General features: G+C 40.8%; 13 non-coding genes across 13 annotated transcripts; all 13 read right to left on the reverse strand.

Moving 5' to 3' along the window:
• Positions 1–3,134: 3,134 nt before the first annotated feature.
• On the reverse strand, positions 3,135–3,208 carry TRNAT-AGU (transfer RNA threonine (anticodon AGU)). The gene has a single exon. It is a non-coding gene; the product is annotated as a tRNA-Thr (tRNA).
• Positions 3,209–4,421: 1,213 nt separating this feature from the next.
• TRNAT-AGU (transfer RNA threonine (anticodon AGU)) lies at positions 4,422–4,495 on the reverse strand. Its single transcript has one exon. It is a non-coding gene; the product is annotated as a tRNA-Thr (tRNA).
• A 1,215-nt stretch (positions 4,496–5,710) lies between these two features.
• TRNAT-AGU (transfer RNA threonine (anticodon AGU)) lies at positions 5,711–5,784 on the reverse strand. Its single transcript has one exon. It is a non-coding gene; the product is annotated as a tRNA-Thr (tRNA).
• Positions 5,785–8,276: 2,492 nt separating this feature from the next.
• TRNAT-AGU (transfer RNA threonine (anticodon AGU)) lies at positions 8,277–8,350 on the reverse strand. Its single transcript has one exon. It is a non-coding gene; the product is annotated as a tRNA-Thr (tRNA).
• Positions 8,351–9,553: 1,203 nt separating this feature from the next.
• TRNAT-AGU (transfer RNA threonine (anticodon AGU)) lies at positions 9,554–9,627 on the reverse strand. The gene has a single exon. It is a non-coding gene; the product is annotated as a tRNA-Thr (tRNA).
• Positions 9,628–12,127: 2,500 nt separating this feature from the next.
• On the reverse strand, positions 12,128–12,201 carry TRNAT-AGU (transfer RNA threonine (anticodon AGU)). The gene has a single exon. It is a non-coding gene; the product is annotated as a tRNA-Thr (tRNA).
• Positions 12,202–13,414: 1,213 nt separating this feature from the next.
• On the reverse strand, positions 13,415–13,488 carry TRNAT-AGU (transfer RNA threonine (anticodon AGU)). Its single transcript has one exon. It is a non-coding gene; the product is annotated as a tRNA-Thr (tRNA).
• Positions 13,489–14,701: 1,213 nt separating this feature from the next.
• Positions 14,702–14,775, reverse strand: TRNAT-AGU (transfer RNA threonine (anticodon AGU)). The gene has a single exon. It is a non-coding gene; the product is annotated as a tRNA-Thr (tRNA).
• Positions 14,776–15,988: 1,213 nt separating this feature from the next.
• Positions 15,989–16,062, reverse strand: TRNAT-AGU (transfer RNA threonine (anticodon AGU)). The gene has a single exon. It is a non-coding gene; the product is annotated as a tRNA-Thr (tRNA).
• Positions 16,063–18,562: 2,500 nt separating this feature from the next.
• Positions 18,563–18,636, reverse strand: TRNAT-AGU (transfer RNA threonine (anticodon AGU)). Its single transcript has one exon. It is a non-coding gene; the product is annotated as a tRNA-Thr (tRNA).
• A 1,213-nt stretch (positions 18,637–19,849) lies between these two features.
• On the reverse strand, positions 19,850–19,923 carry TRNAT-AGU (transfer RNA threonine (anticodon AGU)). Its single transcript has one exon. It is a non-coding gene; the product is annotated as a tRNA-Thr (tRNA).
• Positions 19,924–22,413: 2,490 nt separating this feature from the next.
• TRNAT-AGU (transfer RNA threonine (anticodon AGU)) lies at positions 22,414–22,487 on the reverse strand. Its single transcript has one exon. It is a non-coding gene; the product is annotated as a tRNA-Thr (tRNA).
• A 2,490-nt stretch (positions 22,488–24,977) lies between these two features.
• Positions 24,978–25,051, reverse strand: TRNAT-AGU (transfer RNA threonine (anticodon AGU)). Its single transcript has one exon. It is a non-coding gene; the product is annotated as a tRNA-Thr (tRNA).
• Positions 25,052–27,179: the final 2,128 nt, after the last annotated feature.

The raw sequence follows: 27,179 nt of genomic DNA on the forward strand, positions 1-27,179 counted from the left end.
TTTATGACTGGTAAGGATTGCCTTAGTCCAACTCCAGACACCAGACAATGAAGGAGAAGAGATAAGGCCCACTCCGTTAGAGGCCAACTTAAAATCTTCAGTGAAAAAGCAAAGACTCATCAAAATGCTCTTCAGATCTTATGGTCTGGTTTCTACGTTTTTGGGCAGAGAAGTTGGCTGTGAAGTTCAGGTGATGCATTAACAATACAGTCTATGGATTGAGCTGTTTATGCATGGTTTTGACTTCCATCTTTGTTCTTGTTGTTTTCTTGCCCTTTCACTGTTCAAGAAGACTGCTATCAAACTTTTCTAGCAGGGAGAGATGCGCATGGAAGCATTTCAATCTGGCAAAAGAAAACCACTGTTTTTATTTGGCATGCTTGGTGCCATCCTACATCGCATGACATCTTCTTCCTTCTGAGCACTTAGACAGCACATATTTATAATTCCTTCATTCAACTATCTCAGAGATGTGAGAAAGACAAATTTGACATTAGTCTCTCACTATGAAAGGTGCCCTTTAAAAATCGAAACTTCTATATCGGGACTATGAAAAGAAGGCACTGCTGAGATTCGAACTCAGGATCTCCTGTATACTAGACAGGCACTTTAACCAACTAAGCCACAGCACCTCTTTTCCTACTCACCGATAGTAAAGCAGCTTCTGGTAGAGTGGCCTTATTTGATCTTCAGTGTCATCTGATGTCTAGAGACAAACTAATGCAAATGCTATCTGGGATAAACCAATTTTCAGGGCTTCAATACAGACACGACATTCAATCTTTAGTAAAAATACTGTTATTAAAAACCCTGAGCATTAGCTCATTTCTGATATGGTTTGAGCTAGTCTAACTCTTGACATTATCCAGTGTAGGAGATGTGATAAGGTCCATTTTGCCAGAGGCCGATACACAATCTTTAGCTCAATTGCACAGACTTGTCAAAATCCTCATCAGATCATATCACCTGATTTCAGGTTTATGATGTAGACGAGGTGGCCGAGTGGTTAAGGCGATGGACTGCTTATCCATTGTGCTCTGCATGCATGGGTTCGAATCCCATCCTCGTCGGTTTAATCTCCTTCTTCCGTGTTGAAAAGCTTAGTTTCCATTTAGAACCCAGGTGGTGGATATTTGACCTTCTCAAATCTCTGATAGATAGTGCAATGAAGGATTCATAAGTCTGTGCTGTCTAAGTGCATATAAAAGAGAAGACGTCATCCGATGTAGGATTGCATCAGGCATGCCAAATAAAAACGGTGGGTTTTATTTTGCCAGATTGAGCATTGGTTTATGACTGGTAAGGATTGCCTTAGTCCAACTCCAGACACCAGACAATGAAGGAGAAGAGATAAGGCCCACTCCGTTAGAGGCCAACTTAAAATCTTCAGTGAAAAAGCAAAGACTCATCAAAATGCTCTTCAGATCTTATGGTCTGGTTTCTACGTTTTTGGGCAGAGAAGTTGGCTGTGAAGTTCAGGTGATGCATTAACAATACAGTCTATGGATTGAGCTGTTTATGCATGGTTTTGACTTCCATCTTTGTTCTTGTTGTTTTCTTGCCCTTTCACTGTTCAAGAAGACTGCTATCAAACTTTTCTAGCAGGGAGAGATGCGCATGGAAGCATTTCAATCTGGCAAAAGAAAACCACTGTTTTTATTTGGCATGCTTGGTGCCATCCTACATCGCATGACATCTTCTTCCTTCTGAGCACTTAGACAGCACATATTTATAATTCCTTCATTCAACTATCTCAGAGATGTGAGAAAGACAAATTTGACATTAGTCTCTCACTATGAAAGGTGCCCTTTAAAAATCGAAACTTCTATATCGGGACTATGAAAAGAAGGCACTGCTGAGATTCGAACTTAGGATCTCCTGTTTACTAGACAGGCACTTTAACCAACTAAGCCACAGCACCTCTTTTCCTACTCACCGATAGTAAAGCAGCTTCTGGTAGAGTGGCCTTATTTGATCTTCAGTGTCATCTGATGTCTAGAGACAAACTAATGCAAATGCTATCTGGGATAAACCAATTTTCAGGGCTTCAATACAGACACGACATTCAATCTTTAGTAAAAATACTGTTATTAAAAACCCTGAGCATTAGCTCATTTCTGATATGGTTTGAGCTAGTCTAACTCTTGACATTATCCAGTGTAGGAGATGTGATAAGGTCCATTTTGCCAGAGGCCGATACACAATCTTTAGCTCAATTGCACAGACTTGTCAAAATCCTCATCAGATCATATCACCTGATTTCAGGTTTATGATGTAGACGAGGTGGCCGAGTGGTTAAGGCGATGGACTGCTTATCCATTGTGCTCTGCATGCATGGGTTCGAATCCCATCCTCGTCGGTTTAATCTCCTTCTTCCGTGTTGAAAAGCTTAGTTTCCATTTAGAACCCAGGTGGTGGATATTTGACCTTCTCAAATCTCTGAGATAGTGCAATGAAGGATTCATAAATCTGTGCTGTCTAAGTGCATATAAAAGAGAAGACGTCATCCGATGTAGGATTGCATCAGGCATGCCAAATAAAAACGGTGGGTTTTATTTTGCCAGATTGAGCATTGGTTTATGACTGGTAAGGATTGCCTTAGTCCAACTCCAGACACCAGACAATGAAGGAGAAGAGATAAGGCCCACTCCGTTAGAGGCCAACTTAAAATCTTCAGTGAAAAAGCAAAGACTCATCAAAATGCTCTTCAGATCTTATGGTCTGGTTTCTACGTTTTTGGGCAGAGAAGTTGGCTGTGAAGTTCAGGTGATGCATTAACAATACAGTCTATGGATTGAGCTGTTTATGCATGGTTTTGACTTCCATCTTTGTTCTTGTTGTTTTCTTGCCCTTTCACTGTTCAAGAAGACTGCTATCAAACTTTTCTAGCAGGGAGAGATGCGCATGGAAGCATTTCAATCTGGCAAAAGAAAACCACTGTTTTTATTTGGCATGCTTGGTGCCATCCTACATCGCATGACATCTTCTTCCTTCTGAGCACTTAGACAGCACATATTTATAATTCCTTCATTCAACTATCTCAGAGATGTGAGAAAGACAAATTTGACATTAGTCTCTCACTATGAAAGGTGCCCTTTAAAAATCGAAACTTCTATATCGGGACTATGAAAAGAAGGCACTGCTGAGATTCGAACTCAGGATCTCCTGTTTACTAGACAGGCACTTTAACCAACTAAGCCACAGCACCTCTTTTCCTACTGACCGATAGTAAAGCAGCTTCTGGTAGAGTGGCCTTATTTGATCTTCAGTGTCATCTGATGTCTAGAGACAAACTAGTGCAAATGCTATCTGGGATAAACCAATTTTCAGGGCTTCAATACAGACACGACATTCAATCTTTAGTAAAAATACTGTTATTAAAAACCCTGAGCATTAGCTCATTTCTGATATGGTTTGAGCTAGTCTAACTCTTGACATTATCCAGTGTAGGAGATGTGATAAGGTCCATTTTGCCAGAGGCCGATACACAATCTTTAGCTCAATTGCACAGACTTGTCAAAATCCTCATCAGATCATATCACCGGATTTCAGGTTTGTCATGTAGACGAGGTGGCCGAGTGGTTAAGGCGATGGACTGCTAATCCATTGTGCTCTGCATGCATGGGTTCGAATCCCATCCTCGTCGGTTTAATCTCCTTCTTCCGTGTTGAAAAGCTTAGTTTCCATTTAGAACCCAGGTGGTGGATATTTGACCTTCTCAAATCTCTGAGATAGTGCAATGAAGGATTCATAAATCTGTGCTGTCTAAGTGCATATAAAAGAGAAGACGTCATCCGATGTAGGATTGCATCAGGCATGCCAAATAAAAACGGTGGGTTTTATTTTGCCAGATTGAGCATTGGTTTATGACTGGTAAGGATTGCCTTAGTCCAACTCCAGACACCAGACAATGAAGGAGAAGAGATAAGGCCCACTCCGTTAGAGGCCAACTTAAAATCTTCAGTGAAAAAGCAAAGACTCATCAAAATGCTCTTCAGATCTTATGGTCTGGTTTCTACGTTTTTGGGCAGAGAAGTTGGCTGTGAAGTTCAGGTGATGCATTAACAATACAGTCTATGGATTGAGCTGTTTATGCATGGTTTTGACTTCCATCTTTGTTCTTGTTGTTTTCTTGCCCTTTCACTGTTCAAGAAGACTGCTATCAAACTTTTCTAGCAGGGAGAGATGCGCATGGAAGCATTTCAATCTGGCAAAAGAAAACCACTGTTTTTATTTGGCATGCTTGGTGCCATCCTACATCGCATGACATCTTCTTCCTTCTGAGCACTTAGACAGCACATATTTATAATTCCTTCATTCAACTATCTCAGAGATGTGAGAAAGACAAATTTGACATTAGTCTCTCACTATGAAAGGTGCCCTTTAAAAATCGAAACTTCTATATCGGGACTATGAAAAGAAGGCACTGCTGAGATTCGAACTCAGGATCTCCTGTTTACTAGACAGGCACTTTAACCAACTAAGCCACAGCACCTCTTTTCCTACTCACCGATAGTAAAGCAGCTTCTGGTAGAGTGGCCTTATTTGATCTTCAGTGTCATCTGATGTCTAGAGACAAACTAATGCAAATGCTATCTGGGATAAACCAATTTTCAGGGCTTCAATACAGACACGACATTCAATCTTTAGTAAAAATACTGTTATTAAAAACCCTGAGCATTAGCTCATTTCTGATATGGTTTGAGCTAGTCTAACTCTTGAGATTATCCAGTGTAGGAGATGTGATAAGGTCCATTTTGCCAGAGGCCGATACACAATCTTTAGCTCAATTGCACAGACTGGTCAAAATCCTCATCAGATCATATCACCTGATTTCAGGTTTGTCATGTAGACGAGGTGGCCGAGTGGTTAAGGCGATGGACTGCTAATCCATTGTGCTCTGCATGCATGGGTTCGAATCCCATCCTCGTCGGTTTAATCTCCTTCTTCCGTGTTGAAAAGCTTAGTTTCCATTTAGAACCCAGGTGGTGGATATTTGACCTTCTCAAATCTCTGATAGATAGTGCAATGAAGGATTCATAAATCTGTGCTGTCTAAGTGCATATAAAAGAGAAGACGTCATCCGATGTAGGATTGCATCAGGCATGCCAAATAAAAACGGTGGGTTTTATTTTGCCAGATTGAGCATTGGTTTATGACTGGTAAGGATTGCCTTAGTCCAACTCCAGACACCAGACAATGAAGGAGAAGAGATAAGGCCCACTCCGTTAGAGGCCAACTTAAAATCTTCAGTGAAAAAGCAAAGACTCATCAAAATGCTCTTCAGATCTTATGGTCTGGTTTCTACGTTTTTGGGCAGAGAAGTTGGCTGTGAAGTTCAGGTGATGCATTAACAATACAGTCTATGGATTGAGCTGTTTATGCATGGTTTTGACTTCCATCTTTGTTCTTGTTGTTTTCTTGCCCTTTCACTGTTCAAGAAGACTGCTATCAAACTTTTCTAGCAGGGAGAGATGCGCATGGAAGCATTTCAATCTGGCAAAAGAAAACCACTGTTTTTATTTGGCATGCTTGGTGCCATCCTACATCGCATGACATCTTCTTCCTTCTGAGCACTTAGACAGCACATATTTATAATTCCTTCATTCAACTATCTCAGAGATGTGAGAAAGACAAATTTGACATTAGTCTCTCACTATGAAAGGTGCCCTTTAAAAATCGAAACTTCTATATCGGGACTATGAAAAGAAGGCACTGCTGAGATTCGAACTCAGGATCTCCTGTTTACTAGACAGGCACTTTAACCAACTAAGCCACAGCACCTCTTTTCCTACTCACCGATAGTAAAGCAGCTTCTGGTAGAGTGGCCTTATTTGATCTTCAGTGTCATCTGATGTCTAGAGACAAACTAATGCAAATGCTATCTGGGATAAACCAATTTTCAGGGCTTCAATACAGACACGACATTCAATCTTTAGTAAAAATACTGTTATTAAAAACCCTGAGCATTAGCTCATTTCTGATATGGTTTGAGCTAGTCTAACTCTTGAGATTATCCAGTGTAGGAGATGTGATAAGGTCCATTTTGCCAGAGGCCGATACACAATCTTTAGCTCAATTGCACAGACTGGTCAAAATCCTCATCAGATCATATCACCTGATTTCAGGTTTGTCATGTAGACGAGGTGGCCGAGTGGTTAAGGCGATGGACTGCTAATCCATTGTGCTCTGCATGCATGGGTTCGAATCCCATCCTCGTCGGTTTAATCTCCTTCTTCCGTGTTGAAAAGCTTAGTTTCCATTTAGAACCCAGGTGGTGGATATTTGACCTTCTCAAATCTCTGATAGATAGTGCAATGAAGGATTCATAAGTCTGTGCTGTCTAAGTGCATATAAAAGAGAAGACGTCATCCGATGTAGGATTGCATCAGGCATGCCAAATAAAAACGGTGGGTTTTATTTTGCCAGATTGAGCATTGGTTTATGACTGGTAAGGATTGCCTTAGTCCAACTCCAGACACCAGACAATGAAGGAGAAGAGATAAGGCCCACTCCGTTAGAGGCCAACTTAAAATCTTCAGTGAAAAAGCAAAGACTCATCAAAATGCTCTTCAGATCTTATGGTCTGGTTTCTACGTTTTTGGGCAGAGAAGTTGGCTGTGAAGTTCAGGTGATGCATTAACAATACAGTCTATGGATTGAGCTGTTTATGCATGGTTTTGACTTCCATCTTTGTTCTTGTTGTTTTCTTGCCCTTTCACTGTTCAAGAAGACTGCTATCAAACTTTTCTAGCAGGGAGAGATGCGCATGGAAGCATTTCAATCTGGCAAAAGAAAACCACTGTTTTTATTTGGCATGCTTGGTGCCATCCTACATCGCATGACATCTTCTTCCTTCTGAGCACTTAGACAGCACATATTTATAATTCCTTCATTCAACTATCTCAGAGATGTGAGAAAGACAAATTTGACATTAGTCTCTCACTATGAAAGGTGCCCTTTAAAAATCGAAACTTCTATATCGGGACTATGAAAAGAAGGCACTGCTGAGATTCGAACTTAGGATCTCCTGTTTACTAGACAGGCACTTTAACCAACTAAGCCACAGCACCTCTTTTCCTACTCACCGATAGTAAAGCAGCTTCTGGTAGAGTGGCCTTATTTGATCTTCAGTGTCATCTGATGTCTAGAGACAAACTAATGCAAATGCTATCTGGGATAAACCAATTTTCAGGGCTTCAATACAGACACGACATTCAATCTTTAGTAAAAATACTGTTATTAAAAACCCTGAGCATTAGCTCATTTCTGATATGGTTTGAGCTAGTCTAACTCTTGACATTATCCAGTGTAGGAGATGTGATAAGGTCCATTTTGCCAGAGGCCGATACACAATCTTTAGCTCAATTGCACAGACTTGTCAAAATCCTCATCAGATCATATCACCTGATTTCAGGTTTATGATGTAGACGAGGTGGCCGAGTGGTTAAGGCGATGGACTGCTTATCCATTGTGCTCTGCATGCATGGGTTCGAATCCCATCCTCGTCGGTTTAATCTCCTTCTTCCGTGTTGAAAAGCTTAGTTTCCATTTAGAACCCAGGTGGTGGATATTTGACCTTCTCAAATCTCTGAGATAGTGCAATGAAGGATTCATAAATCTGTGCTGTCTAAGTGCATATAAAAGAGAAGACGTCATCCGATGTAGGATTGCATCAGGCATGCCAAATAAAAACGGTGGGTTTTATTTTGCCAGATTGAGCATTGGTTTATGACTGGTAAGGATTGCCTTAGTCCAACTCCAGACACCAGACAATGAAGGAGAAGAGATAAGGCCCACTCCGTTAGAGGCCAACTTAAAATCTTCAGTGAAAAAGCAAAGACTCATCAAAATGCTCTTCAGATCTTATGGTCTGGTTTCTACGTTTTTGGGCAGAGAAGTTGGCTGTGAAGTTCAGGTGATGCATTAACAATACAGTCTATGGATTGAGCTGTTTATGCATGGTTTTGACTTCCATCTTTGTTCTTGTTGTTTTCTTGCCCTTTCACTGTTCAAGAAGACTGCTATCAAACTTTTCTAGCAGGGAGAGATGCGCATGGAAGCATTTCAATCTGGCAAAAGAAAACCACTGTTTTTATTTGGCATGCTTGGTGCCATCCTACATCTTCTTCCTTCTGAGCACTTAGACAGCACATATTTATAATTCCTTCATTCAACTATCTCAGAGATGTGAGAAAGACAAATTTGACATTAGTCTCTCACTATGAAAGGTGCCCTTTAAAAATCGAAACTTCTATATCGGGACTATGAAAAGAAGGCACTGCTGAGATTCGAACTCAGGATCTCCTGTTTACTAGACAGGCACTTTAACCAACTAAGCCACAGCACCTCTTTTCCTACTGACCGATAGTAAAGCAGCTTCTGGTAGAGTGGCCTTATTTGATCTTCAGTGTCATCTGATGTCTAGAGACAAACTAATGCAAATGCTATCTGGGATAAACCAATTTTCAGGGCTTCAATACAGACACGACATTCAATCTTTAGTAAAAATACTGTTATTAAAAACCCTGAGCATTAGCTCATTTCTGATATGGTTTGAGCTAGTCTAACTCTTGAGATTATCCAGTGTAGGAGATGTGATAAGGTCCATTTTGCCAGAGGCCGATACACAATCTTTAGCTCAATTGCACAGACTGGTCAAAATCCTCATCAGATCATATCACCTGATTTCAGGTTTGTCATGTAGACGAGGTGGCCGAGTGGTTAAGGCGATGGACTGCTAATCCATTGTGCTCTGCATGCATGGGTTCGAATCCCATCCTCGTCGGTTTAATCTCCTTCTTCCGTGTTGAAAAGCTTAGTTTCCATTTAGAACCCAGGTGGTGGATATTTGACCTTCTCAAATCTCTGAGATAGTGCAATGAAGGATTCATAAGTCTGTGCTGTCTAAGTGCATATAAAAGAGAAGACGTCATCCGATGTAGGATTGCATCAGGCATGCAAAATAAAAACGGTGGGTTTTATTTTGCCAGATTGAGCATTGGTTTATGACTGGTAAGGATTGCCTTAGTCCAACTCCAGACACCAGACAATGAAGGAGAAGAGATAAGGCCCACTCCGTTAGAGGCCAACTTAAAATCTTCAGTGAAAAAGCAAAGACTCATCAAAATGCTCTTCAGATCTTATGGTCTGGTTTCTACGTTTTTGGGCAGAGAAGTTGGCTGTGAAGTTCAGGTGATGCATTAACAATACAGTCTATGGATTGAGCTGTTTATGCATGGTTTTGACTTCCATCTTTGTTCTTGTTGTTTTCTTGCCCTTTCACTGTTCAAGAAGACTGCTATCAAACTTTTCTAGCAGGGAGAGATGCGCATGGAAGCATTTCAATCTGGCAAAAGAAAACCACTGTTTTTATTTGGCATGCTTGGTGCCATCCTACATCTTCTTCCTTCTGAGCACTTAGACAGCACATATTTATAATTCCTTCATTCAACTATCTCAGAGATGTGAGAAAGACAAATTTGACATTAGTCTCTCACTATGAAAGGTGCCCTTTAAAAATCGAAACTTCTATATCGGGACTATGAAAAGAAGGCACTGCTGAGATTCGAACTCAGGATCTCCTGTTTACTAGACAGGCACTTTAACCAACTAAGCCACAGCACCTCTTTTCCTACTGACCGATAGTAAAGCAGCTTCTGGTAGAGTGGCCTTATTTGATCTTCAGTGTCATCTGATGTCTAGAGACAAACTAATGCAAATGCTATCTGGGATAAACCAATTTTCAGGGCTTCAATACAGACACGACATTCAATCTTTAGTAAAAATACTGTTATTAAAAACCCTGAGCATTAGCTCATTTCTGATATGGTTTGAGCTAGTCTAACTCTTGAGATTATCCAGTGTAGGAGATGTGATAAGGTCCATTTTGCCAGAGGCCGATACACAATCTTTAGCTCAATTGCACAGACTGGTCAAAATCCTCATCAGATCATATCACCTGATTTCAGGTTTGTCATGTAGACGAGGTGGCCGAGTGGTTAAGGCGATGGACTGCTAATCCATTGTGCTCTGCATGCATGGGTTCGAATCCCATCCTCGTCGGTTTAATCTCCTTCTTCCGTGTTGAAAAGCTTAGTTTCCATTTAGAACCCAGGTGGTGGATATTTGACCTTCTCAAATCTCTGAGATAGTGCAATGAAGGATTCATAAGTCTGTGCTGTCTAAGTGCATATAAAAGAGAAGACGTCATCCGATGTAGGATTGCATCAGGCATGCAAAATAAAAACGGTGGGTTTTATTTTGCCAGATTGAGCATTGGTTTATGACTGGTAAGGATTGCCTTAGTCCAACTCCAGACACCAGACAATGAAGGAGAAGAGATAAGGCCCACTCCGTTAGAGGCCAACTTAAAATCTTCAGTGAAAAAGCAAAGACTCATCAAAATGCTCTTCAGATCTTATGGTCTGGTTTCTACGTTTTTGGGCAGAGAAGTTGGCTGTGAAGTTCAGGTGATGCATTAACAATACAGTCTATGGATTGAGCTGTTTATGCATGGTTTTGACTTCCATCTTTGTTCTTGTTGTTTTCTTGCCCTTTCACTGTTCAAGAAGACTGCTATCAAACTTTTCTAGCAGGGAGAGATGCGCATGGAAGCATTTCAATCTGGCAAAAGAAAACCACTGTTTTTATTTGGCATGCTTGGTGCCATCCTACATCGCATGACATCTTCTTCCTTCTGAGCACTTAGACAGCACATATTTATAATTCCTTCATTCAACTATCTCAGAGATGTGAGAAAGACAAATTTGACATTAGTCTCTCACTATGAAAGGTGCCCTTTAAAAATCGAAACTTCTATATCGGGACTATGAAAAGAAGGCACTGCTGAGATTCGAACTTAGGATCTCCTGTTTACTAGACAGGCACTTTAACCAACTAAGCCACAGCACCTCTTTTCCTACTCACCGATAGTAAAGCAGCTTCTGGTAGAGTGGCCTTATTTGATCTTCAGTGTCATCTGATGTCTAGAGACAAACTAATGCAAATGCTATCTGGGATAAACCAATTTTCAGGGCTTCAATACAGACACGACATTCAATCTTTAGTAAAAATACTGTTATTAAAAACCCTGAGCATTAGCTCATTTCTGATATGGTTTGAGCTAGTCTAACTCTTGAGATTATCCAGTGTAGGAGATGTGATAAGGTCCATTTTGCCAGAGGCCGATACACAATCTTTAGCTCAATTGCACAGACTGGTCAAAATCCTCATCAGATCATATCACCTGACTTCAGGTTTGTCATGTAGACGAGGTGGCCGAGTGGTTAAGGCGATGGACTGCTAATCCATTGTGCTCTGCATGCATGGGTTCGAATCCCATCCTCGTCGGTTTAATCTCCTTCTTCCGTGTTGAAAAGCTTAGTTTCCATTTAGAACCCAGGTGGTGGATATTTGACCTTCTCAAATCTCTGAGATAGTGCAATGAAGGATTCATAAGTCTGTGCTGTCTAAGTGCATATAAAAGAGAAGACGTCATCCGATGTAGGATTGCATCAGGCATGCAAAATAAAAACGGTGGGTTTTATTTTGCCAGATTGAGCATTGGTTTATGACTGGTAAGGATTGCCTTAGTCCAACTCCAGACACCAGACAATGAAGGAGAAGAGATAAGGCCCACTCCGTTAGAGGCCAACTTAAAATCTTCAGTGAAAAAGCAAAGACTCATCAAAATGCTCTTCAGATCTTATGGTCTGGTTTCTACGTTTTTGGGCAGAGAAGTTGGCTGTGAAGTTCAGGTGATGCATTAACAATACAGTCTATGGATTGAGCTGTTTATGCATGGTTTTGACTTCCATCTTTGTTCTTGTTGTTTTCTTGCCCTTTCACTGTTCAAGAAGACTGCTATCAAACTTTTCTAGCAGGGAGAGATGCGCATGGAAGCATTTCAATCTGGCAAAAGAAAACCACTGTTTTTATTTGGCATGCTTGGTGCCACCCTACATCGCATGACATCTTCTTCCTTCTGAGCACTTAGACAGCACATATTTATAATTCCTTCATTCAACTATCTCAGAGATGTGAGAAAGACAAATTTGACATTAGTCTCTCACTATGAAAGGTGCCCTTTAAAAATCGAAACTTCTATATCGGGACTATGAAAAGAAGGCACTGCTGAGATTCGAACTCAGGATCTCCTGTTTACTAGACAGGCACTTTAACCAACTAAGCCACAGCACCTCTTTTCCTACTGACCGATAGTAAAGCAGCTTCTGGTAGAGTGGCCTTATTTGATCTTCAGTGTCATCTGATGTCTAGAGACAAACTAGTGCAAATGCTATCTGGGATAAACCAATTTTCAGGGCTTCAATACAGACACGACATTCAATCTTTAGTAAAAATACTGTTATTAAAAACCCTGAGCATTAGCTCATTTCTGATATGGTTTGAGCTAGTCTAACTCTTGACATTATCCAGTGTAGGAGATGTGATAAGGTCCATTTTGCCAGAGGCCGATACACAATCTTTAGCTCAATTGCACAGACTTGTCAAAATCCTCATCAGATCATATCACCGGATTTCAGGTTTGTCATGTAGACGAGGTGGCCGAGTGGTTAAGGCGATGGACTGCTAATCCATTGTGCTCTGCATGCATGGGTTCGAATCCCATCCTCGTCGGTTTAATCTCCTTCTTCCGTGTTGAAAAGCTTAGTTTCCATTTAGAACCCAGGTGGTGGATATTTGACCTTCTCAAATCTCTGAGATAGTGCAATGAAGGATTCATAAATCTGTGCTGTCTAAGTGCATATAAAAGAGAAGACGTCATCCGATGTAGGATTGCATCAGGCATGCCAAATAAAAACGGTGGGTTTTATTTTGCCAGATTGAGCATTGGTTTATGACTGGTAAGGATTGCCTTAGTCCAACTCCAGACACCAGACAATGAAGGAGAAGAGATAAGGCCCACTCCGTTAGAGGCCAACTTAAAATCTTCAGTGAAAAAGCAAAGACTCATCAAAATGCTCTTCAGATCTTATGGTCTGGTTTCTACGTTTTTGGGCAGAGAAGATGGCTGTGAAGTTCAGGTGATGCATTAACAATACAGTCTATGGATTGAGCTGTTTATGCATGGTTTTGACTTCCATCTTTGTTCTTGTTGTTTTCTTGCCCTTTCACTGTTCAAGAAGACTGCTATCAAACTTTTCTAGCAGGGAGAGATGCGCATGAAAGCATTTCAATCTGGCAAAAGAAAACCACTGTTTTTATTTGGCATGCTTGGTGCCATCCTACATCGCATGACATCTTCTTCCTTCTGAGCACTTAGACAGCACATATTTATAATTCCTTCATTCAACTATCTCAGAGATGTGAGAAAGACAAATTTGACATTAGTCTCTCACTATGAAAGGTGCCCTTTAAAAATCGAAACTTCTATATCGGGACTATGAAAAGAAGGCACTGCTGAGATTCGAACTCAGGATCTCCTGTTTACTAGACAGGCACTTTAACCAACTAAGCCACAGCACCTCTTTTCCTACTGACCGATAGTAAAGCAGCTTCTGGTAGAGTGGCCTTATTTGATCTTCAGTGTCATCTGATGTCTAGAGACAAACTAATGCAAATGCTATCTGGGATAAACCAATTTTCAGGCCTTCAATACAGACACGACATTCAATCTTTAGTAAAAATACTGTTATTAAAAACCCTGAGCATTAGCTCATTTCTGATATGGTTTGAGCTAGTCTAACTCTTGACATTATCCAGTGTAGGAGATGTGATAAGGTCCATTTTGCCAGAGGCCGATACACAATCTTTAGCTCAATTGCACAGACTTGTCAAAATCCTCATCAGATCATATCACCTGATTTCAGGTTTGTGATGTAGACGAGGTGGCCGAGTGGTTAAGGCGATGGACTGCTAATCCATTGTGCTCTGCATGCATGGGTTCGAATCCCATCCTTGTCGGTTTAATCTCCTTCTTCCGTGTTGAAAAGCTTAGTTTCCATTTAGAACCCAGGTGGTGGATATTTGACCTTCTCAAATCTCTGAGATAGTGCAATGAAGGATTCATAAATCTGTGCTGTCTAAGTGCATATAAAAGAGAAGACGTCATCCGATGTAGGATTGCATCAGGCATGCCAAATAAAAACGGTGGGTTTTATTTTGCCAGATTGAGCATTGGTTTATGACTGGTAAGGATTGCCTTAGTCCAACTCCAGACACCAGACAATGAAGGAGAAGAGATAAGGCCCACTCCGTTAGAGGCCAACTTAAAATCTTCAGTGAAAAAGCAAAGACTCATCAAAATGCTCTTCAGATCTTATGGTCTGGTTTCTACGTTTTTGGGCAGAGAAGTTGGCTGTGAAGTTCAGGTGATGCATTAACAATACAGTCTATGGATTGAGCTGTTTATGCATGGTTTTGACTTCCATCTTTGTTCTTGTTGTTTTCTTGCCCTTTCACTGTTCAAGAAGACTGCTATCAAACTTTTCTAGCAGGGAGAGATGCGCATGGAAGCATTTCAATCTGGCAAAAGAAAACCACTGTTTTTATTTGGCATGCTTGGTGCCATCCTACATCGCATGACATCTTCTTCCTTCTGAGCACTTAGACAGCACATATTTATAATTCCTTCATTCAACTATCTCAGAGATGTGAGAAAGACAAATTTGACATTAGTCTCTCACTATGAAAGGTGCCCTTTAAAAATCGAAACTTCTATATCGGGACTATGAAAAGAAGGCACTGCTGAGATTCGAACTCAGGATCTCCTGTTTACTAGACAGGCACTTTAACCAACTAAGCCACAGCACCTCTTTTCCTACTCACCGATAGTAAAGCAGCTTCTGGTAGAGTGGCCTTATTTGATCTTCAGTGTCATCTGATGTCTAGAGACAAACTAATGCAAATGCTATCTGGGATAAACCAATTTTCAGGGCTTCAATACAGACACGACATTCAATCTTTAGTAAAAATACTGTTATTAAAAACCCTGAGCATTAGCTCATTTCTGATATGGTTTGAGCTAGTCTAACTCTTGAGATTATCCAGTGTAGGAGATGTGATAAGGTCCATTTTGCCAGAGGCCGATACACAATCTTTAGCTCAATTGCACAGACTGGTCAAAATCCTCATCAGATCATATCACCTGATTTCAGGTTTGTCATGTAGACGAGGTGGCCGAGTGGTTAAGGCGATGGACTGCTAATCCATTGTGCTCTGCATGCATGGGTTCGAATCCCATCCTCGTCGGTTTAATCTCCTTCTTCCGTGTTGAAAAGCTTAGTTTCCATTTAGAACCCAGGTGGTGGATATTTGACCTTCTCAAATCTCTGAGATAGTGCAATGAAGGATTCATAAGTCTGTGCTGTCTAAGTGCATATAAAAGAGAAGACGTCATCCGATGTAGGATTGCATCAGGCATGCAAAATAAAAACGGTGGGTTTTATTTTGCCAGATTGAGCATTGGTTTATGACTGGTAAGGATTGCCTTAGTCCAACTCCAGACACCAGACAATGAAGGAGAAGAGATAAGGCCCACTCCATTAGAGGCCAACTTAAAATCTTCAGTGAAAAAGCAAAGACTCATCAAAATGCTCTTCAGATCTTATGGTCTGGTTTCTACGTTTTTGGGCAGAGAAGTTGGCTGTGAAGTTCAGGTGATGCATTAACAATACAGTCTATGGATTGAGCTGTTTATGCATGGTTTTGACTTCCATCTTTGTTCTTGTTGTTTTCTTGCCCTTTCACTGTTCAAGAAGACTGCTATCAAACTTTTCTAGCAGGGAGAGATGCGCATGGAAGCATTTCAATCTGGCAAAAGAAAACCACTGTTTTTATTTGGCATGCTTGGTGCCATCCTACATCGCATGACATCTTCTTCCTTCTGAGCACTTAGACAGCACATATTTATAATTCCTTCATTCAACTATCTCAGAGATGTGAGAAAGACAAATTTGACATTAGTCTCTCACTATGAAAGGTGCCCTTTAAAAATCGAAACTTCTATATCGGGACTATGAAAAGAAGGCACTGCTGAGATTCGAACTCAGGATCTCCTGTTTACTAGACAGGCACTTTAACCAACTAAGCCACAGCACCTCTTTTCCTACTCACCGATAGTAAAGCAGCTTCTGGTAGAGTGGCCTTATTTGATCTTCAGTGTCATCTGATGTCTAGAGACAAACTAATGCAAATGCTATCTGGGATAAACCAATTTTCAGGGCTTCAATACAGACACGACATTCAATCTTTAGTAAAAATACTGTTATTAAAAACCCTGAGCATTAGCTCATTTCTGATATGGTTTGAGCTAGTCTAACTCTTGAGATTATCCAGTGTAGGAGATGTGATAAGGTCCATTTTGCCAGAGGCCGATACACAATCTTTAGCTCAATTGCACAGACTGGTCAAAATCCTCATCAGATCATATCACCTGATTTCAGGTTTGTCATGTAGACGAGGTGGCCGAGTGGTTAAGGCGATGGACTGCTAATCCATTGTGCTCTGCATGCATGGGTTCGAATCCCATCCTCGTCGGTTTAATCTCCTTCTTCCGTGTTGAAAAGCTTAGTTTCCATTTAGAACCCAGGTGGTGGATATTTGACCTTCTCAAATCTCTGAGATAGTGCAATGAAGGATTCATAAGTCTGTGCTGTCTAAGTGCATATAAAAGAGAAGACGTCATCCGATGTAGGATTGCATCAGGCATGCAAAATAAAAACGGTGGGTTTTATTTTGCCAGATTGAGCATTGGTTTATGACTGGTAAGGATTGCCTTAGTCCAACTCCAGACACCAGACAATGAAGGAGAAGAGATAAGGCCCACTCCATTAGAGGCCAACTTAAAATCTTCAGTGAAAAAGCAAAGACTCATCAAAATGCTCTTCAGATCTTATGGTCTGGTTTCTACGTTTTTGGGCAGAGAAGTTGGCTGTGAAGTTCAGGTGATGCATTAACAATACAGTCTATGGATTGAGCTGTTTATGCATGGTTTTGACTTCCATCTTTGTTCTTGTTGTTTTCTTGCCCTTTCACTGTTCAAGAAGACTGCTATCAAACTTTTCTAGCAGGGAGAGATGCGCATGGAAGCATTTCAATCTGGCAAAAGAAAACCACTGTTTTTATTTGGCATGCTTGGTGCCATCCTACATCGCATGACATCTTCTTCCTTCTGAGCACTTAGACAGCACATATTTATAATTCCTTCATTCAACTATCTCAGAGATGTGAGAAAGACAAATTTGACATTAGTCTCTCACTATGAAAGGTGCCCTTTAAAAATTGAAACTTCTATATCGGGACTATGAAAAGAAGGCACTGCTGAGATTCGAACTTAGGATCTCCTGTTTACTAGACAGGCACTTTAACCAACTAAGCCACAGCACCTCTTTTCCTACTCACCGATAGTAAAGCAGCTTCTGGTAGAGTGGCCTTATTTGATCTTCAGTGTCATCTGATGTCTAGAGACAAACTAATGCAAATGCTATCTGGGATAAACCAATTTTCAGGGCTTCAATACAGACACGACATTCAATCTTTAGTAAAAATACTGTTATTAAAAACCCTGAGCATTAGCTCATTTCTGATATGGTTTGAGCTAGTCTAACTCTTGACATTATCCAGTGTAGGAGATGTGATAAGGTCCATTTTGCCAGAGGCCGATACACAATCTTTAGCTCAATTGCACAGACTTGTCAAAATCCTCATCAGATCATATCACCTGATTTCAGGTTTATGATGTAGACGAGGTGGCCGAGTGGTTAAGGCGATGGACTGCTTATCCATTGTGCTCTGCATGCATGGGTTCGAATCCCATCCTCGTCGGTTTAATCTCCTTCTTCCGTGTTGAAAAGCTTAGTTTCCATTTAGAACCCAGGTGGTGGATATTTGACCTTCTCAAATCTCTGAGATAGTGCAATGAAGGATTCATAAATCTGTGCTGTCTAAGTGCATATAAAAGAGAAGACGTCATCCGATGTAGGATTGCATCAGGCATGCCAAATAAAAACGGTGGGTTTTATTTTGCCAGATTGAGCATTGGTTTATGACTGGTAAGGATTGCCTTAGTCCAACTCCAGACACCAGACAATGAAGGAGAAGAGATAAGGCCCACTCCGTTAGAGGCCAACTTAAAATCTTCAGTGAAAAAGCAAAGACTCATCAAAATGCTCTTCAGATCTTATGGTCTGGTTTCTACGTTTTTGGGCAGAGAAGTTGGCTGTGAAGTTCAGGTGATGCATTAACAATACAGTCTATGGATTGAGCTGTTTATGCATGGTTTTGACTTCCATCTTTGTTCTTGTTGTTTTCTTGCCCTTTCACTGTTCAAGAAGACTGCTATCAAACTTTTCTAGCAGGGAGAGATGCGCATGGAAGCATTTCAATCTGGCAAAAGAAAACCACTGTTTTTATTTGGCATGCTTGGTGCCATCCTACATCGCATGACATCTTCTTCCTTCTGAGCACTTAGACAGCACATATTTATAATTCCTTCATTCAACTATCTCAGAGATGTGAGAAAGACAAATTTGACATTAGTCTCTCACTATGAAAGGTGCCCTTTAAAAATCGAAACTTCTATATCGGGACTATGAAAAGAAGGCACTGCTGAGATTCGAACTCAGGATCTCCTGTTTACTAGACAGGCACTTTAACCAACTAAGCCACAGCACCTCTTTTCCTACTCACCGATAGTAAAGCAGCTTCTGGTAGAGTGGCCTTATTTGATCTTCAGTGTCATCTGATGTCTAGAGACAAACTAATGCAAATGCTATCTGGGATAAACCAATTTTCAGGGCTTCAATACAGACACGACATTCAATCTTTAGTAAAAATACTGTTATTAAAAACCCTGAGCATTAGCTCATTTCTGATATGGTTTGAGCTAGTCTAACTCTTGAGATTATCCAGTGTAGGAGATGTGATAAGGTCCATTTTGCCAGAGGCCGATACACAATCTTTAGCTCAATTGCACAGACTGGTCAAAATCCTCATCAGATCATATCACCTGATTTCAGGTTTGTCATGTAGACGAGGTGGCCGAGTGGTTAAGGCGATGGACTGCTAATCCATTGTGCTCTGCATGCATGGGTTCGAATCCCATCCTCGTCGGTTTAATCTCCTTCTTCCGTGTTGAAAAGCTTAGTTTCCATTTAGAACCCAGGTGGTGGATATTTGACCTTCTCAAATCTCTGAGATAGTGCAATGAAGGATTCATAAGTCTGTGCTGTCTAAGTGCATATAAAAGAGAAGACGTCATCCGATGTAGGATTGCATCAGGCATGCAAAATAAAAACGGTGGGTTTTATTTTGCCAGATTGAGCATTGGTTTATGACTGGTAAGGATTGCCTTAGTCCAACTCCAGACACCAGACAATGAAGGAGAAGAGATAAGGCCCACTCCATTAGAGGCCAACTTAAAATCTTCAGTGAAAAAGCAAAGACTCATCAAAATGCTCTTCAGATCTTATGGTCTGGTTTCTACGTTTTTGGGCAGAGAAGTTGGCTGTGAAGTTCAGGTGATGCATTAACAATACAGTCTATGGATTGAGCTGTTTATGCATGGTTTTGACTTCCATCTTTGTTCTTGTTGTTTTCTTGCCCTTTCACTGTTCAAGAAGACTGCTATCAAACTTTTCTAGCAGGGAGAGATGCGCATGGAAGCATTTCAATCTGGCAAAAGAAAACCACTGTTTTTATTTGGCATGCTTGGTGCCATCCTACATCGCATGACATCTTCTTCCTTCTGAGCACTTAGACAGCACATATTTATAATTCCTTCATTCAACTATCTCAGAGATGTGAGAAAGACAAATTTGACATTAGTCTCTCACTATGAAAGGTGCCCTTTAAAAATCGAAACTTCTATATCGGGACTATGAAAAGAAGGCACTGCTGAGATTCGAACTCAGGATCTCCTGTTTACTAGACAGGCACTTTAACCAACTAAGCCACAGCACCTCTTTTCCTACTCACCGATAGTAAAGCAGCTTCTGGTAGAGTGGCCTTATTTGATCTTCAGTGTCATCTGATGTCTAGAGACAAACTAATGCAAATGCTATCTGGGATAAACCAATTTTCAGGGCTTCAATACAGACACGACATTCAATCTTTAGTAAAAATACTGTTATTAAAAACCCTGAGCATTAGCTCATTTCTGATATGGTTTGAGCTAGTCTAACTCTTGAGATTATCCAGTGTAGGAGATGTGATAAGGTCCATTTTGCCAGAGGCCGATACACAATCTTTAGCTCAATTGCACAGACTGGTCAAAATCCTCATCAGATCATATCACCTGATTTCAGGTTTGTCATGTAGACGAGGTGGCCGAGTGGTTAAGGCGATGGACTGCTAATCCATTGTGCTCTGCATGCATGGGTTCGAATCCCATCCTCGTCGGTTTAATCTCCTTCTTCCGTGTTGAAAAGCTTAGTTTCCATTTAGAACCCAGGTGGTGGATATTTGACCTTCTCAAATCTCTGAGATAGTGCAATGAAGGATTCATAAGTCTGTGCTGTCTAAGTGCATATAAAAGAGAAGACGTCATCCGATGTAGGATTGCATCAGGCATGCAAAATAAAAACGGTGGGTTTTATTTTGCCAGATTGAGCATTGGTTTATGACTGGTAAGGATTGCCTTAGTCCAACTCCAGACACCAGACAATGAAGGAGAAGAGATAAGGCCCACTCCATTAGAGGCCAACTTAAAATCTTCAGTGAAAAAGCAAAGACTCATCAAAATGCTCTTCAGATCTTATGGTCTGGTTTCTACGTTTTTGGGCAGAGAAGTTGGCTGTGAAGTTCAGGTGATGCATTAACAATACAGTCTATGGATTGAGCTGTTTATGCATGGTTTTGACTTCCATCTTTGTTCTTGTTGTTTTCTTGCCCTTTCACTGTTCAAGAAGACTGCTATCAAACTTTTCTAGCAGGGAGAGATGCGCATGGAAGCATTTCAATCTGGCAAAAGAAAACCACTGTTTTTATTTGGCATGCTTGGTGCCATCCTACATCGCATGACATCTTCTTCCTTCTGAGCACTTAGACAGCACATATTTATAATTCCTTCATTCAACTATCTCAGAGATGTGAGAAAGACAAATTTGACATTAGTCTCTCACTATGAAAGGTGCCCTTTAAAAATTGAAACTTCTATATCGGGACTATGAAAAGAAGGCACTGCTGAGATTCGAACTTAGGATCTCCTGTTTACTAGACAGGCACTTTAACCAACTAAGCCACAGCACCTCTTTTCCTACTCACCGATAGTAAAGCAGCTTCTGGTAGAGTGGCCTTATTTGATCTTCAGTGTCATCTGATGTCTAGAGACAAACTAATGCAAATGCTATCTGGGATAAACCAATTTTCAGGGCTTCAATACAGACACGACATTCAATCTTTAGTAAAAATACTGTTATTAAAAACCCTGAGCATTAGCTCATTTCTGATATGGTTTGAGCTAGTCTAACTCTTGACATTATCCAGTGTAGGAGATGTGATAAGGTCCATTTTGCCAGAGGCCGATACACAATCTTTAGCTCAATTGCACAGACTTGTCAAAATCCTCATCAGATCATATCACCTGATTTCAGGTTTATGATGTAGACGAGGTGGCCGAGTGGTTAAGGCGATGGACTGCTTATCCATTGTGCTCTGCATGCATGGGTTCGAATCCCATCCTCGTCGGTTTAATCTCCTTCTTCCGTGTTGAAAAGCTTAGTTTCCATTTAGAACCCAGGTGGTGGATATTTGACCTTCTCAAATCTCTGAGATAGTGCAATGAAGGATTCATAAATCTGTGCTGTCTAAGTGCATATAAAAGAGAAGACGTCATCCGATGTAGGATTGCATCAGGCATGCCAAATAAAAACGGTGGGTTTTATTTTGCCAGATTGAGCATTGGTTTATGACTGGTAAGGATTGCCTTAGTCCAACTCCAGACACCAGACAATGAAGGAGAAGAGATAAGGCCCACTCCGTTAGAGGCCAACTTAAAATCTTCAGTGAAAAAGCAAAGACTCATCAAAATGCTCTTCAGATCTTATGGTCTGGTTTCTACGTTTTTGGGCAGAGAAGTTGGCTGTGAAGTTCAGGTGATGCATTAACAATACAGTCTATGGATTGAGCTGTTTATGCATGGTTTTGACTTCCATCTTTGTTCTTGTTGTTTTCTTGCCCTTTCACTGTTCAAGAAGACTGCTATCAAACTTTTCTAGCAGGGAGAGATGCGCATGGAAGCATTTCAATCTGGCAAAAGAAAACCACTGTTTTTATTTGGCATGCTTGGTGCCATCCTACATCTTCTTCCTTCTGAGCACTTAGACAGCACATATTTATAATTCCTTCATTCAACTATCTCAGAGATGTGAGAAAGACAAATTTGACATTAGTCTCTCACTATGAAAGGTGCCCTTTAAAAATCGAAACTTCTATATCGGGACTATGAAAAGAAGGCACTGCTGAGATTCGAACTCAGGATCTCCTGTTTACTAGACAGGCACTTTAACCAACTAAGCCACAGCACCTCTTTTCCTACTGTCCGATAGTAAAGCAGCTTCTGGTAGAGTGGCCTTATTTGATCTTCAGTGTCATCTGATGTCTAGAGACAAACTAATGCAAATGCTATCTGGGATAAACCAATTTTCAGGGCTTCAATACAGACACGACATTCAATCTTTAGTAAAAATACTGTTATTAAAAACCCTGAGCATTAGCTCATTTCTGATATGGTTTGAGCTAGTCTAACTCTTGAGATTATCCAGTGTAGGAGATGTGATAAGGTCCATTTTGCCAGAGGCCGATACACAATCTTTAGCTCAATTGCACAGACTGGTCAAAATCCTCATCAGATCATATCACCTGATTTCAGGTTTGTCATGTAGACGAGGTGGCCGAGTGGTTAAGGCGATGGACTGCTAATCCATTGTGCTCTGCATGCATGGGTTCGAATCCCATCCTCGTCGGTTTAATCTCCTTCTTCCGTGTTGAAAAGCTTAGTTTCCATTTAGAACCCAGGTGGTGGATATTTGACCTTCTCAAATCTCTGAGATAGTGCAATGAAGGATTCATAAGTCTGTGCTGTCTAAGTGCATATAAAAGAGAAGACGTCATCCGATGTAGGATTGCATCAGGCATGCAAAATAAAAACGGTGGGTTTTATTTTGCCAGATTGAGCATTGGTTTATGACTGGTAAGGATTGCCTTAGTCCAACTCCAGACACCAGACAATGAAGGAGAAGAGATAAGGCCCACTCCGTTAGAGGCCAACTTAAAATCTTCAGTGAAAAAGCAAAGACTCATCAAAATGCTCTTCAGATCTTATGGTCTGGTTTCTACGTTTTTGGGCAGAGAAGTTGGCTGTGAAGTTCAGGTGATGCATTAACAATACAGTCTATGGATTGAGCTGTTTATGCATGGTTTTGACTTCCATCTTTGTTCTTGTTGTTTTCTTGCCCTTTCACTGTTCAAGAAGACTGCTATCAAACTTTTCTAGCAGGGAGAGATGCGCATGGAAGCATTTCAATCTGGCAAAAGAAAACCACTGTTTTTATTTGGCATGCTTGGTGCCATCCTACATCGCATGACATCTTCTTCCTTCTGAGCACTTAGACAGCACATATTTATAATTCCTTCATTCAACTATCTCAGAGATGTGAGAAAGACAAATTTGACATTAGTCTCTCACTATGAAAGGTGCCCTTTAAAAATCGAAACTTCTATATCGGGACTATGAAAAGAAGGCACTGCTGAGATTCGAACTTAGGATCTCCTGTTTACTAGACAGGCACTTTAACCAACTAAGCCACAGCACCTCTTTTCCTACTCACCGATAGTAAAGCAGCTTCTGGTAGAGTGGCCTTATTTGATCTTCAGTGTCATCTGATGTCTAGAGACAAACTAATGCAAATGCTATCTGGGATAAACCAATTTTCAGGGCTTCAATACAGACACGACATTCAATCTTTAGTAAAAATACTGTTATTAAAAACCCTGAGCATTAGCTCATTTCTGATATGGTTTGAGCTAGTCTAACTCTTGACATTATCCAGTGTAGGAGATGTGATAAGGTCCATTTTGCCAGAGGCCGATACACAATCTTTAGCTCAATTGCACAGACTTGTCAAAATCCTCATCAGATCATATCACCTGATTTCAGGTTTATGATGTAGACGAGGTGGCCGAGTGGTTAAGGCGATGGACTGCTTATCCATTGTGCTCTGCATGCATGGGTTCGAATCCCATCCTCGTCGGTTTAATCTCCTTCTTCCGTGTTGAAAAGCTTAGTTTCCATTTAGAACCCAGGTGGTGGATATTTGACCTTCTCAAATCTCTGAGATAGTGCAATGAAGGATTCATAAATCTGTGCTGTCTAAGTGCATATAAAAGAGAAGACGTCATCCGATGTAGGATTGCATCAGGCATGCCAAATAAAAACGGTGGGTTTTATTTTGCCAGATTGAGCATTGGTTTATGACTGGTAAGGATTGCCTTAGTCCAACTCCAGACACCAGACAATGAAGGAGAAGAGATAAGGCCCACTCCGTTAGAGGCCAACTTAAAATCTTCAGTGAAAAAGCAAAGACTCATCAAAATGCTCTTCAGATCTTATGGTCTGGTTTCTACGTTTTTGGGCAGAGAAGTTGGCTGTGAAGTTCAGGTGATGCATTAACAATACAGTCTATGGATTGAGCTGTTTATGCATGGTTTTGACTTCCATCTTTGTTCTTGTTGTTTTCTTGCCCTTTCACTGTTCAAGAAGACTGCTATCAAACTTTTCTAGCAGGGAGAGATGCGCATGGAAGCATTTCAATCTGGCAAAAGAAAACCACTGTTTTTATTTGGCATGCTTGGTGCCATCCTACATCTTCTTCCTTCTGAGCACTTAGACAGCACATATTTATAATTCCTTCATTCAACTATCTCAGAGATGTGAGAAAGACAAATTTGACATTAGTCTCTCACTATGAAAGGTGCCCTTTAAAAATCGAAACTTCTATATCGGGACTATGAAAAGAAGGCACTGCTGAGATTCGAACTCAGGATCTCCTGTTTACTAGACAGGCACTTTAACCAACTAAGCCACAGCACCTCTTTTCCTACTGACCGATAGTAAAGCAGCTTCTGGTAGAGTGGCCTTATTTGATCTTCAGTGTCATCTGATGTCTAGAGACAAACTAATGCAAATGCTATCTGGGATAAACCAATTTTCAGGGCTTCAATACAGACACGACATTCAATCTTTAGTAAAAATACTGTTATTAAAAACCCTGAGCATTAGCTCATTTCTGATATGGTTTGAGCTAGTCTAACTCTTGAGATTATCCAGTGTAGGAGATGTGATAAGGTCCATTTTGCCAGAGGCCGATCCACAATCTTTAGCTCAATTGCACAGACTGGTCAAAATCCTCATCAGATCATATCACCTGATTTCAGGTTTGTCATGTAGACGAGGTGGCCGAGTGGTTAAGGCGATGGACTGCTAATCCATTGTGCTCTGCATGCATGGGTTCGAATCCCATCCTCGTCGGTTTAATCTCCTTCTTCCGTGTTGAAAAGCTTAGTTTCCATTTAGAACCCAGGTGGTGGATATTTGACCTTCTCAAATCTCTGAGATAGTGCAATGAAGGATTCATAAATCTGTGCTGTCTAAGTGCATATAAAAGAGAAGACGTCATCCGATGTAGGATTGCATCAGGCATGCAAAATAAAAACGGTGGGTTTTATTTTGCCAGATTGAGCATTGGTTTATGACTGGTAAGGATTGCCTTAGTCCAACTCCAGACACCAGACAATGAAGGAGAAGAGATAAGGCCCACTCCGTTAGAGGCCAACTTAAAATCTTCAGTGAAAAAGCAAAGACTCATCAAAATGCTCTTCAGATCTTATGGTCTGGTTTCTACGTTTTTGGGCAGAGAAGTTGGCTGTGAAGTTCAGGTGATGCATTAACAATACAGTCTATGGATTGAGCTGTTTATGCATGGTTTTGACTTCCATCTTTGTTCTTGTTGTTTTCTTGCCCTTTCACTGTTCAAGAAGACTGCTATCAAACTTTTCTAGCAGGGAGAGATGCGCATGGAAGCATTTCAATCTGGCAAAAGAAAACCACTGTTTTTATTTGGCATGCTTGGTGCCATCCTACATCGCATGACATCTTCTTCCTTCTGAGCACTTAGACAGCACATATTTATAATTCCTTCATTCAACTATCTCAGAGATGTGAGAAAGACAAATTTGACATTAGTCTCTCACTATGAAAGGTGCCCTTTAAAAATCGAAACTTCTATATCGGGACTATGAAAAGAAGGCACTGCTGAGATTCGAACTTAGGATCTCCTGTTTACTAGACAGGCACTTTAACCAACTAAGCCACAGCACCTCTTTTCCTACTCACCGATAGTAAAGCAGCTTCTGGTAGAGTGGCCTTATTTGATCTTCAGTGTCATCTGATGTCTAGAGACAAACTAATGCAAATGCTATCTGGGATAAACCAATTTTCAGGGCTTCAATACAGACACGACATTCAATCTTTAGTAAAAATACTGTTATTAAAAACCCTGAGCATTAGCTCATTTCTGATATGGTTTGAGCTAGTCTAACTCTTGACATTATCCAGTGTAGGAGATGTGATAAGGTCCATTTTGCCAGAGGCCGATACACAATCTTTAGCTCAATTGCACAGACTTGTCAAAATCCTCATCAGATCATATCACCTGATTTCAGGTTTATGATGTAGACGAGGTGGCCGAGTGGTTAAGGCGATGGACTGCTTATCCATTGTGCTCTGCATGCATGGGTTCGAATCCCATCCTCGTCGGTTTAATCTCCTTCTTCCGTGTTGAAAAGCTTAGTTTCCATTTAGAACCCAGGTGGTGGATATTTGACCTTCTCAAATCTCTGAGATAGTGCAATGAAGGATTCATAAGTCTGTGCTGTCTAAGTGCATATAAAAGAGAAGACGTCATCCGATGTAGGATTGCATCAGGCATGCAAAATAAAAACGGTGGGTTTTATTTTGCCAGATTGAGCATTGGTTTATGACTGGTAAGGATTGCCTTAGTCCAACTCCAGACACCAGACAATGAAGGAGAAGAGATAAGGCCCACTCCGTTAGAGGCCAACTTAAAATCTTCAGTGAAAAAGCAAAGACTCATCAAAATGCTCTTCAGATCTTATGGTCTGGTTTCTACGTTTTTGGGCAGAGAAGTTGGCTGTGAAGT

Source organism: Anomaloglossus baeobatrachus, chromosome 7 (assembly GCF_048569485.1).
Source record: "Anomaloglossus baeobatrachus isolate aAnoBae1 chromosome 7, aAnoBae1.hap1, whole genome shotgun sequence".
NCBI lineage: Eukaryota > Metazoa > Chordata > Amphibia > Anura > Aromobatidae > Anomaloglossus > Anomaloglossus baeobatrachus.